Source organism: Marmota flaviventris, chromosome 1 (assembly GCF_047511675.1).
Source record: "Marmota flaviventris isolate mMarFla1 chromosome 1, mMarFla1.hap1, whole genome shotgun sequence".
In the NCBI taxonomy this organism is placed as follows: Eukaryota; Metazoa; Chordata; class Mammalia; order Rodentia; family Sciuridae; genus Marmota; species Marmota flaviventris.
This window is the reverse complement of record NC_092498.1, coordinates 32,861,931-32,875,368: the sequence shown is the minus strand read 5'-3', so window position 1 is coordinate 32,875,368 and position 13,438 is coordinate 32,861,931.

Here is a 13,438-nt window from a genome sequence, read left to right as displayed (position 1 = left end):
AGCATAATATTATAGTGAGTCATCATATTTTAAGTTTCAAAATCATAGCCACCAGGGGACACAGAAAAAAATAGAAATTAAGGGCATGTATACAATAATGTTTATTTGTTTGTTTTTGTCCCTTACCCTCACACCCACTGAATTACATAGCTTACTGGACTAGGACAGAATGTAGAGTATCAGCACTGAGAGGACTAAGAGAATTAAGATATTGGTGGGTTCCTGTCAATTGACTCTGCCCTGCCTTCTCCCCAGTTAGGAAAATCTGGGTGGTAAAAAATCTCCCCAGAAGTTTGAGGGATCTGATTGCTGAAAGTCCACTATGTCCTTCCTTGGGCAGTACTTGGGGAAGTAACAAAGTCCTGGGGTTCCCCTGTGACTAGTCCAGTGCTAAAGCAGATAAGAAATGCCAGTATAGTTCACTTGGCATGGCAGAGAAGCTCTGAAAAAGCATCACAATATTACCTGCACTCAGATTGGCACAGAAGCAAGCAAGTTTCCAAGTGCCCGATAGGGAAACGGGTATTAGCAGAGAGAGAGAACTAGGATCTATAAAGGACTTCCTATCAGGGCAAAGATGGGTAGGCATTTGATTAGAGTGAAGACAGGAAATTAGATGGTAACAACAAGGATCAAATGTCTCCTATGAAGCTACAGATCCACAAAGCCTCCTAGGATTTAGACAAAACTCTAAGGATTGGCAGGGAACTGTGGAATTGTCTTATAAATTGATTTCTGCAGCCACTCAGTATGGGGACTCAAAATTAAAATTACATGAGGCTACGGGAAAAAAAGTAATTTCTGATATACTTTATGGTTTTAGCTTTTTCACAGTTGGAGCAGTACAAAGTAGAAAAGACAGAAGTCTTTAGCTAATGGACACATGGTTACAACCTTTCATTGATTTTTCTGTAGCTAAGACCAACTGGCTACTAAGTTGGATGCTTCCTGAGATGCCAATGGAAGACCCAGCTCCAGTTAACCTCTTGTACACTTTGCCCCCGACTCACTCTCACTCTTGAGGCATTGAGTTCTTCTCACTCATGTGTTACCATTTCAGAAGAGAGCCTGGCAAGACGAAAACTTGGATTTCACCTAGATTAGGCAACTTACCTAGTCTTGCCAAAGGATAGGAGTGTAGGTTGCCTCATTATCATCCTCTCTATGTTCTGTTTCCTTCTGAGGAGGAGGCAGTATGTTTATCAGTAGTCTGGACAGTCATCCAAACCAACCTCCCCTTCTTGTGAACAGTCCCATCTTTCATGTGATTGCTCTGTCCTGAGTCTCTTTATGAGGCTTGAGAAGAACTTCACCAATGACTTAGTTTGATGGTTCCTTCTCTTCCCTTCCCCAGTCTTTCTGCATATTGTCAGAGATGTAGGTTGGTGATACTAGCCTTATGATTGGAGGTAGCTGAGCTCTCTCAGGAGCCTTGCATAATGAGTGCAATATTTGCCTACAAATGATTTCAACTATTTTTAGGATATGGGATATACTTGGTGCTATGTTTTTTTTTTTAATCTTTGAGGCCTTAGATGCTATGGTCATAGGAATATTCTTATTCTGCATTCATTTTATAGCTAAGAGGTTTCAGTTTCAGGTGGCAGAAACCACTCTACTTAGTTTAAGGAAAAAAAGTGATCAAGTGCAGCAGAAAGTTCACAAAATGCCTAAGTATTCCCATTAAGACTGGGAGTAAGACAAGATTCTCATCCTGACTGCTGCTTTTCATTGGATCAGAAGTCCTGGCCAAAGCTATAAAACAAGAGAATGATTAAGAACCATAAATATTGTAAAGGAAGAGATAGAACACTCATTATTTGTGGTGACAGGATCATTTTCTTAGAAATAAAACAATAGAAACGAGATAAGACACTAGAATATTCAATAGTGTTGTCGTATATAAGTCAACTACATCAGCAATGACAACTATAAATTTCAATCAAAGACAATCTATCAGTGAAAATGATGACAAAATCTATATAATATCCAAAAATAAATAAGTTAAGAGTGTACAAGAACTTACGGGGAAAAAATCAAAATTTTAATAAAAGTTTTGTGTTACTCAAATGTATTACTGTAATAAAATACCTGGGAAGATCAACTTATAGGACTAAAGAGTTATTTTAGCTGATTGGTTTCAGAGACTTTAGTCCATGGTCAGTGGCCTCCATTGCTGTGGCCCACGCTGAGGAAGAACAGCCTGGTGGAGAAGGCATAGTGGAGCAGAGTTGCTCACCTCTTGGTGACTGGAAAGCAGAAAGAAAGGGAGGGACAGGGAAGGGCCTGGAAGCAAGATACACTCTCACAGGGCACATCCCCAGTGACTCACTCCCTTTATCTAGGTCCCTCCTAGAGTTTACAGCACCTCCTGGTAGTCCATGCTATGAGTCAGCCAATGGATTAGTCCACTGATGAGGCTGGAACCCTCATGATCCATTCATCTTCCTGAAGGCCCCACCGCTGCACTGGGGACCAAGCCTTCAACAATGCACTTGGAAGATATTCCAGATCTAAACCATGATAATTCTAGAAAATACTCTGAATACACAGGTATATATTTTAGGATCTTGGATAAAGTAAACTTGTAAGGATGTAAATTCTCTCCGAATTAGTCTATAAATTTAAAATCCAATAGAAAATTTTTAGGATACACTTATTTAAAGTTTACAAGGAAATTTTTATTTCTTGTAATACAGTAGGTTAAATAATTAAAAACCAAACTGCCTGATTAAAACAGCAAAAGATGTGCCAGGTACAGTGGCACATGCTTCTAATCCCAGCAGTTCACGAGGCTGAGACAAGAGGATTGCGAGTTCAAAGCCAGCCTCAGCAACAGCGAGGCGCTAAGCAACTCAGTGAGACCTTGTCTCTAAATAAAATACAAAATAGGGCTGGGGATGTGGCTCAGTGGTTGAGTGCCCTTGAGTTCAATCCCTGGTACCCAAAATAAGTAAATTAAATTAAATAAAATAGCAAAAAATAATAATAGATAAAAAATTTTAAAGTATTTTAGAAAGCATCAAATATCTTACAAGATTAAATGACATCACCAAGACACAATTTGGAGTGAAAGCAAAAATTTCAGAGATTCAAGTAGACTTGAATCAAGTAGACTTTGCCTTGCAAGCTTCTTCTGAACTAGTTAAACTCAAGCTTTGGAAATTAAGGTCTCGCAGGTGAAGGGGGTCAAAAGTTAAATCCTAAGTCAGTCTGAAGAGCCTAATAATGGATCACCTTCTATTACCCCAAAACCCTGTGGCCCTAAAGAACTAAATATCCAGCTAAGGTTGAAATAAATGTAAACCAGCCCCATAGTCTACTCCCAGAAGCATAAAAAGAGAGTTGTCTTGGCACTGAGAAAAGCAGAAGAAAAATATTTAATATTTCTGAGAAGTGACAACCATGTGCCTGACTATCATCACTCAAACCTTGAGCCCAAATTCCCACTAATTGGTCAAAAAAGAATTTCAAGCTTTGAGAAATTGAGAGTCGGGGCTGGAAGGAGTAGCAGGGATGGAGGGATGCAGAAAGGTTGGTCAATAGTGCCAAGTTACAATTAAATAGAAGTAAGACATTCTGGTGTTCTAATGCATGGACGGGTGACCGTAGACAACAACAACAGGGCACCCTATGTTTCAAAAAGATAAGAGAAAGGAATTTGAATGTTTTTGCCATACAGAAATGATACATGTTTGAGCACAGAGACATTTTTACCCTGCATTAAATATTACATAATGTATATGTGTATCAAAACATCAGACAGTGCCCCATAAATATGTACAGTTTTTATGTTTTTACATATCAATTTTTTAAAATCTCAAGCTGTGAATTTAGTGTCAAACTATGATAGGTTGGTACTGTCGCTACTCATCTGACAGGAATGAACACAAATCCTCTCTGGATTTTATTCTAGGTTTCAAGAAACCCCTATAAATAATTTTGCAAGGAAAATGAGCAGCAGTTTTTAAAGAATAAACAAAGAAATAAGGTAACATAAACGAGAGCCAGTGGAAAACAAACGACAGCCGAAATAGACTCGCAAACATTCCAGATTCTGAGATGACAATGCATACATTTGAAAACTCTACTTAAAACATTTAAAGAAATAAATGATAAGCTTAAACTCAGGGAATAGTAAAATGTTAAGAACTGACTTGATAGATTTGGAAATATCAAAGTGAACTTTCAGAAATGAAAATGAAGCAATTGAAATGGAAAATTTAATGGATAACCAGGAAACTTCTTGAGGAGGCATATCAGCTTGAAAATGGTTCAAATGTGCATTCACAAAGTGCCTCACAGTCTTAGAGAAAGTTTTCATTATTTACTTGGAAAGCAACACAAGGTATTTCTCCATTGGAAAGGCTAGTAGGGATGGGTGACTTCTAAAACCCTGAGGGCTCCAGTCAAATGCTTTGGGGTAGTTACTCAACGCCCATTAATGTACCTCTTAAAGGTGGATAATCCATTACCTTGTATTAGGGCACTAAGGACAAAAAGAAGGGAGGAAAAATGAGAGGGAGAAAAAGGCAAAACTTAATGGATTTAATACATAAGGCAGATCTGAAGAGATACATTATGGAAATGAAAGTTCATGAGAGAGTATACTCAATACAACTCAGAGAAACTGAGGGATGGAAAATCTAAAAGGGTCATGGAGGTTAAAGTGAAAAGATCTAACAAATGAAAAATTAGGGACCCAGAAGGAAAGGGGAAAAATTGAGTTGGGAGAACTATTTTAAGTAATAATGCAAAGAAATAGAAATTTACACCTTACCACATCTTAATGACACTGTAGAACATCAAATTCAAAGACCAAGGTGGAAAGGGCTACACTCTTATTAATAAAAATAGATATTAGAGAAAAAATATGGCCACAAATAGAAAAGATCACCCAGATAATATAATGGCATTGAGTGTATGTTATTTGTAATACAACCTCTATATAAAGCAAGAATTTATAGAACTATAAGGATAAAAATACAGATAAACTATCATAGTGGTTGATTTTAGCTTGTATACATCATGTAATGATATCATCTGCAGTTTTATTTTGAGACTTATTTTTTTTCTCTACAGAGAGAATTGAAACAATTAGCAAACCTGATCTAATGAGTTATATAGAATATTGTACGAAAAATTGGAAACACACGTTCTTTCAAGTTCACAAGGAATATCTACAAAAACTGATTCTAAACTGGGCCATAAAGCAAACCTTGATAACAGTGTATTAATAATGGTAGCTGGGTACAATGCAATAGAGTTTAGATTTAATTTTTTTAAATACTAAAAAATTCACATGTATTTAGAAGTTAGTTAACATTTCTAAATAATCCATGAGTCAAAGAAGAAAAAAAATGGAAAATGATTTTAGTTGAAAAAAAATTTTTACACATGAAATCTTAAAGGAAGCTGTTAAAATTAAACTTAAGTTTAATTGATACTCTTAAAATTTATACTCTTAAAAGCATGTAGTAGAGAAAAAGACAGACTGAAGTTAAAGAGTTAAGCATTCATTGTTTTGTTGTAGAAAAGAACAGCAAAATAAGCCCCAAAATGTTCAAGAAGAAAAATAATAAAGATAAGAGCAAAAACAAATATGGTGGAAGGCTCTAAGATGTCCTGGTTGTTGACCCTTACCTCCTAGTACTCACACCGTACATCATCCCCTTCCAGGCCAAATATGGTTGATCTGTGCAACTAATAAAAATTTCTAGAAATGATGATGTGTGACTGTTGAAACCAGGTCACATTAAAACATTGCCATTTTTACCGTGCTCACAGAGACCATGCTTCATAAAAGTTTTGATTTATGATGCTATGTAGTGGAGTAATTTGCTAATTACAACTAGTAGAACTAATGAAACAGAAAACCAACATATAATGGGAAGATTCAACAATAGCTAAAGGTTCACTCTTTAAAATGATTAATAACAATAATTCACATCTAATGAGATGAATAAGAAAAAAAATGGCTCAAACATCCAACATCAGAAATGAGAAATAAAATGTACAGAAAATATGGACATTAAAGAGATAAAGAGAAGTTGATAAATTACTTTATGGCAACAAAGTTTGAGAATTTTATGAATAAACTAGAAAAATGTAATTTACATCATTAATTAGGGTAAGGCTAAATTACCATAACAAGCAGAATAAAATTCAGTGACTTAAAAACACATGGATGCGTATTTTGCTTTCATGTAATAGTGGTTAGGGGAGTTAATAGCCACTTCCAATCGGGCCAAAAACCCCACCTGTCAGATACTGCAGGCAAGAGAAGTCACACTCCAAAGGAGGGTTGAGGGAAGTTTTTAAGGTAACTTTTTTTTTTTTAAACAAAACAAGATTTTATTTTCTTTTCACGTAAATGAATTCAGATGGTAGCTGTACAAAGCTGATCTGGAAGCTTAAGCATGCCACCCATACCCCAGTGTCCTGTCGTTATTCTCTATTGTTCCATCCTCAACATTGCCTTCTGGTCACAAGACAGCTGCTGTACCTCCGGCTCCAAAGTCCATGTTCCAGTCAAGAGGAAGAAGAAAGGAGGAGGAATGTAAGAGCCTCCCAGCTATTTCAACATCCTCTTTTAAGGATCTCTCAAAGAAGCACAACCTCTACCCTGAAACCCTTGGCTCAAACTCAGTTCCTTGGCCACCTTTCTGTAAGAGGGATGAGCATATGCCAATAATGAGAGAAAGATAGGAAGAGGGAAAGAGAGAGAGAGATTTTATTACTAAAAACATTGAGGGCTGGATAGAACACAAGCAACCCAGCTACCCCTTCCAAATGGCCTAAATTAAAATGGTTGTGATATAAAATTCCATCGGCCAAGATAACAGCTAAGTCCTTGGATATTTAATTACTTTAGGGGTCTGTTTTATGGCCTAAATAAAGTGTGGGCTTGTTTTTGGTTTGTGATTCAAGTAAAAGTCCTGAGTGCTAGGTGATAAAGTTTGTTCCAAGGACCCTTTACAAAGACGTCATTCAGAGTCTACCTGAAGTTTAACCTCAGCACATTCTACACTGGCAGAGAGAAATACCTGAAGACACAATGCAGCCCAAACAAGGAGCTGTGGGTAAATGAAGACCTCAGCAACACCCAAGATAATTTTATGGAAAATATAAAACATACCAAGAAGTCAGCAGAAGTGTTGCTTATGGAAACCATAAAACTGCATAATCGGGTAATGGAGCTAAGACCTGAATTTTGGAGGTACTGAAATAGGTGGAACTGGGCTGTTTTCATTCCTTTAGTACTTCCCTTTGGCTCTGTTATAAAAGGTTATAACCTCCTCCATGTGCCTGTGTGCATGCAAGAAGAAATTAGTAAACTGCAGTGTCATTTCAACTAATATAACTCTTCCTCTCTTCACCCATTGACATAGTCTCCTACTGATTTCTGATATTTCTTTCTTTCTTTTTTCTTTTCTTTCTTTCTTTCTTTCTTTCTTTTTTTTTTTTTTTTTTTTTTTTTTTTTGGTACTAGGAATTGAAATCAGGAGCATCCAACCACTGAGCCACATCCCAGCCCTATTTTGTATTTTTTTTCTGTTAATCCTCTTTCTTTTTTTAATTAATTTTTAAATGTATATATGACAGCAGAATGCATTACAATTCTTGTTACACATATAGAACACATTTTTTCATATCTCTGGTTGTATACAAAGTATATTTACACAAATTTGTGTCTTAATACATGTACTTTGGATAATAATGTCCCTCACATTCTACCATTATTTCTAACCACAGGGTCTCACTGAGTTGCTTAGTGCCTTGTTTTTGCTGAGACTGGCTTTGAACTCGCAATCCTCCTGCCTCAGCCTCCTGAGCTGCTGGGATTACAGGTGTGCGTCATTGCACCCAGCTCATTTCTGATATTTCTAGCATAAAACATAAAGCAGGTGAATGTAAAGAAATACTGGTGAGCCGGGTGCAGTGAGCACACCTGCTTGATTTGACTGCAGGTCTGTGCAGGGAAACTAACAAGACATAGAACAATACTCCAGTGCTAGCAATGGAGTGAGTGAAAAGAAGTCTGGGGGGACAAGGAACTCTTTACTCCCAGGTGTGAAAAAACAAGTTGTGGAGGCTGTTACTTAAATGAACAGAAAGCAGCTGAAGTGGAGACTCTCCCAATAGATGCTGTGTCCACAGGTAAGAAGATGCAGTCAACGTGGGTCAATTTAGTAGAGAAAGTCACAGGAATAAATACCTTGACTTAACTCTCCTTCTACTCTCCCAGCTGGAAGCCAGAAGACAAGGGAGGTTTTGGTGCAGTCCACAAAGCCTGAAGGGCACATAGCAATGGGGAGTTGCTAAGAGAGTACATCTTGAGCAGCAAATGGCTTTTCCACGTTGCTTTACCTACTGGGTGACTATTGCCTGCAGGGTGGAAGCTAGGTACTGTTTTATTCAGTTTTTTCACTGATGAAACCAAGACAAGAACAATTTTAGAGGAGGAAAAGTTCATTTGGGAGTTCATGGTTTCAGAGGTTCCATTCCTCAGAGATGAGTCAGACTGTCATGGCAGAAGAGCATGGTGGAAAGAAGTGGCTAGAGACATCACATCAGGAAGCAGAGAGAGCCCTCCCCACCAGGACAGAATATAAACCCCAAAGGCAGGCCCCCATGGGCCCACCTCCTCCAGCCACAAACTACCTGCCTTCAGTTCCCACCCAGTTAATCCCTATCAGGGGATTAATGCACTGATTAGGTTAAACCTCTTATAACCCAACCATTTCACCCCTAAACTTTCTTACATTGTTTCACACATAAGCTTTTGGGGGACACCCAGTATCTAAACCATAAGAGCCGCCAGCGTGCCTATGTTCCATCAAAGTGTAAGAAGAAAGAAAATGAAGGACGCAGAGAAATATTCCATGTCGTAAGGCCTAGGCCCAGAAATGGTACGCATGGCTTCTGCCACACTTCCAATAGTCAACTAATCACATGGCCACACCTAACCAACTGCAAAGAGAAACCGGTCATGTTAAATGACTGGAGGGACATGTTCAAGGAGAAAGAGAATAAATCTTAGTGAATAACTATCAGGCTGTGCTGCAGTCCACTGTTTGGCCACCAAATATGCATCTGCATCCTTCTCACATACATTGACTCCCTTACTCCTCACCAAGCAATATCATTGAAAGCCCCATTTAATTCCAGATCAAAGTACAAGATCTCTCAGTGATGTTCTGACTTCCATATTAGGTCCAGATACGGCTGTGTGTAGAAGAATCCTAGAAAATAAAATCATTGACTCCAACATATCCAAGTTACAATAATTGAATATGATCAGAATAGTTAAAATAATCAGTCCTGGTAAAACAAAGGAAGAATGGAGGGGGGTGGGGTCAGGTGGGGGTGGTGAGAAACGATGAATAGAATACACTCAGCAACCTCTGGTGCATAGCAATTGGATTATTTCACCAAAGGCGCATTGAGATAGTTCTCTGTGCTGGCATTGATGTACTTTCCCATGTCCTGTTATTTGAAAAGTTGAACTTTGGGCTTTCTTTCTAGTCCTTGATGCTTTAAGGCCATATCTGAATTAGGTCTTGAAAAGACCATGTAATTTTAATAGCTGCTTCCTACAGCTATCAGTTCAAGAGTCTGAGGACATTTTAGGCCAGGCTTGTAGCTGCTTTTGAAATATAAATACCTTGGAAACTCGATAGGCTTCTGGGTCTGTTTACTTCCAGCTAAAGCTGTGTGCCAGCAACACACTCAGAATTCATTGTGGAACAGAGTTTTCAAGCTAACTTGACTTCCTGATCCATGTCTCACTCCCTCTTTCAATGCTATTTCTTTTGAGGCTGTCCCGATGAATGGGTACGAGGAAGCAACACCTCTCTTTGATCTTCTGTAGAGCTATATCCTCTAGTTTTGCTGATTAGGGGGCATTGGGAAAGGCTTTGAGCTATAACACTTACCTCCTGCTGTTGGGACCACCACCAAATCTCTATGCATTCCCTATAGTCTTCTCCTTTATGCCCACTAGTTCTTTACCTGAGCACATGATCTTCTTACTGACCTCTGCTATAAAGCCTCAAGGAATAGCCAACCTACATCAATATGCTGGTTGTTCTCTGGATAAAGGGTCAAGCTTTCAAGTTACCAAATAAACTGGTTTTATTAAACATTTTATGATGGCATTACAAAAATGCCCAGTCCTGCAGTTTATGTGTTATATTTATTTCCTCAACTCTGTCTAACCACATGTTTAAGGTTTTCTAGAACCCACTTCTAGATTTATTCTAGATTCACATTGCCTTTTTCCTTTTCCTTTTTTTTTTTTTTTTTTTTGGTAGTACTAGGAATGGAACCCAGTGGAACTCTACCACCAAGCTACATCCCAGCCTCCCTAATCAATCTCTCTCTCTCTCTCTCTCTCTCTCTCTCTCTCTCTCCCTCTCTCTCTCTCTCTCTCTCTCTCTGAGACAGGATGTCACTAAGTTGCTGAGGCCTGGAGCTTGTTGTGTTCCTCCTACCTCAACCTTCTAAGGTCTCTGAGATTACAGTTATGCACCATGGTGCCTGGCGCTCTCTCTCTCTCTCTCTCTCTCTCTCTCTCTCTCTCTCTCCTCTCTCTTTCTCTCTCTCTTCTTTTATGTTACTGGTGATTAAACCTGGAGCCTCATTCATGCTGGAAAAGTGCTCTACCATTGAGCTGCATCGTTGGCCCAAATAATTCTATGCTTAAAGCTGCACTAAGTGGTTGAAACAGAGACCTCAAATATTATGACTTAAAGAATATGGACATTGATGAAAGATTTTACATCATAATAGGTAAAAGGATAGATGGTAGGGACCAATTTTCTGCACTTGAATTCCAGTTCAGTCACTTACTAACTGTGCAACTTCTCTAAACCTCAGTTTTACATAAATTTAAGGTAATAATTGTAACTGCTACCTACAGACACGAATCAATCTTTAACACTGAGGTAGTAATAGTAACTATCACCCAAGAAGACTAAAAAAGGATTAAAAGTAAGAGGATTTAAAAAGCCATGTGCCGGCAACACACTCAGGAATCATTGTGGAGCATAGTTTTCAAGCTAACTTGACTTCCTGATCCATGTCTCACTCCCTCTTTAAATGCTGTTTCCAGTAAAACTTAGAACACTGCTTTTTACATGACTGTGCTGTGTCTGCTAATTTTAAAAACTTTTTCATTTTTCACATAAAAGATCTCAAATGAGTTTTCTAACCCAGAGTGAAAATTGTGATCCTTGTGGTACTTCAAGGGGCGAAGGGCTCTCTGCTCAGCTGCAAACATTCTGTGCACCTTGCTATTCTCTTCATGGTCTAAAATCACTCACCCTCACATTGGATTTCCATGGAAAGGAGAAAGAGTGAGGAGATACGCAACATGCCTTCAGGACCAACCTGGAAATTACACTGAAGTTCTGCCTGTAGGAGCAGTCATATGATTACTTAACTGAAAGGAACATAGCTGGTACTCCTATCATGGTTCCTAAACATGACTCAAAGAGTTTAGAAATCTTTATAATTCTACAGCCATTAAAGACATTGAATTAATAAGTAATAAAACAATTTACATTAAAAGAAGCTAAAAACTAGAAACAAGCAAATGCCCATAAACATAGAAATGGTTAAATCAACTGTAGTAAATTCATATGAATTTACTACATATGAAATCCTGTACAACAATGTATATCACATGTACATCGATAAAAAATGATATATTTTCGTATGGGAAATTTGTGTATGTGCCTTATTATGGATGAATTTCACAAATATGGTTGAACTAGGGAAAATTCAAATGAATCCATGTAGTATAATTTGATTTGTGGGGGAATTCCAAAACAGGCAAAATTAAACCATGTTGTTGGGCATGCATGCCTGGGTGGTTAAACTAGACAGAATAAGTATGTAATGATTATCACAAGAATTTGGATATTGGTTGCCTTCTAGGGATAATAGGGATTGCAGATAGGGGGAAAGGGAGCAGCCTCTGGGACGCTAGTAATGCTATATCTACTGACCTGGATGCTGGTTTACATTGATGTCTGTCTTATAGTTATCCTACAACTGCATATATATGTTTGGTACATTCTTGGGTATATCTATTTCATCATGTATTTCTACGCAAATGTGAGTACAAAGTCAATTTCAAAAAATAAAAAATAAAGGGCAGGTATAGGCTTAATAAGAAAAAAAATTAGTATTTTTACAAGTAAAAGCAAATGGAACAGAACAGAGAGCTCAGAAAAGGATATATTTGTGTATGGGAAATTAACATAAGATTTTATATTATCAATCAATAGGAAAAAGGTATTTTGCCTAGCAGGAGGAAAGAGGAGAATGAATTCACTGTATGGAGGATATGAACTTATATTCTACCTAACATTACCTAAGCAGGATGGACTTGAGGTGGGTTAAAGAGCTAAAGAAAAGAACAACCTGTAGACTTAAAAGCAGGAACCGGGTGCCGAGGCACAAGCCTGTAATCCTTGCGGCTCCAGAGGCTGAGGCAGGAGGATTGTAAGTTCAAAGCCATCCTTGGCGACTTAGAGAGGCCCTGAGCAACTCAGCCAGACCCTGTCTCTACATAAAATATAAAAAAAGGGCTTGGGATGTGCTTCAGTGGTTAAGCACTCTTGGTTCAAACCCCAGTATGAGAGAGAGAGAGAGAGAGAGAGAGAGAGAAGGTAGGAGATATCTTTATGACACCAGGGTAGGGAAAGACTGCTGAAACTAAACTTAAAAAGCACAAAAGCTAAGATTAAATTTAAAAAAAAAAAAAGTTGATTGAATTTGAGTCATCAAATTTAAAGATTTTCATTTAGTGAAGAAAAACATTGGCCAGGAGAATAGATGAACATCACAATAAGAAAAAATTTGCAATGTTAAACTGACAAGGTATTAATAAATAGAATATATTAAGAACATTTGAAAATAACAAAGTGGGGATATTAACCCCAAGGAATAACAGGCAAATGGTGTGAAGAAGCAATTTTCAGAAGGGGAGAAAAAAAATGAAGCACATGAAAAATGCTTGGAATCTTCAGTAATGAGAGAAGTGCCAAATAAAACAGCACTTTTAAATTACCTTACACCCATTAGACTAGCATGAATTAAAATGCTTGATATTTCCAAGTGTTGATGAGAAGGTGGAGATACAGGGAACCTCTTCCTTCGTGGGTGGAAGTGTAGATAGTTGCAGTCCTGACAGGCAAGATCCAGAGCTCCAGGAATCTCAAGAATCAAAGGCTCCAGAGGCATTCCTGCAGCCATAGTCTACCCCCCAAATGCAGATGCTTAATAAACTGCCTTTTTCCTTACTCAAGTAGTTCCAAGTGTTAGGTTTGCTCAAGTCCTGCTGACGTACAGACACAAAACTATACCCTGTGTTCTGGCTTCAAGAGAGTCTAGGGAATACAACTTCTTCCTACCTCTGCAAGGTACA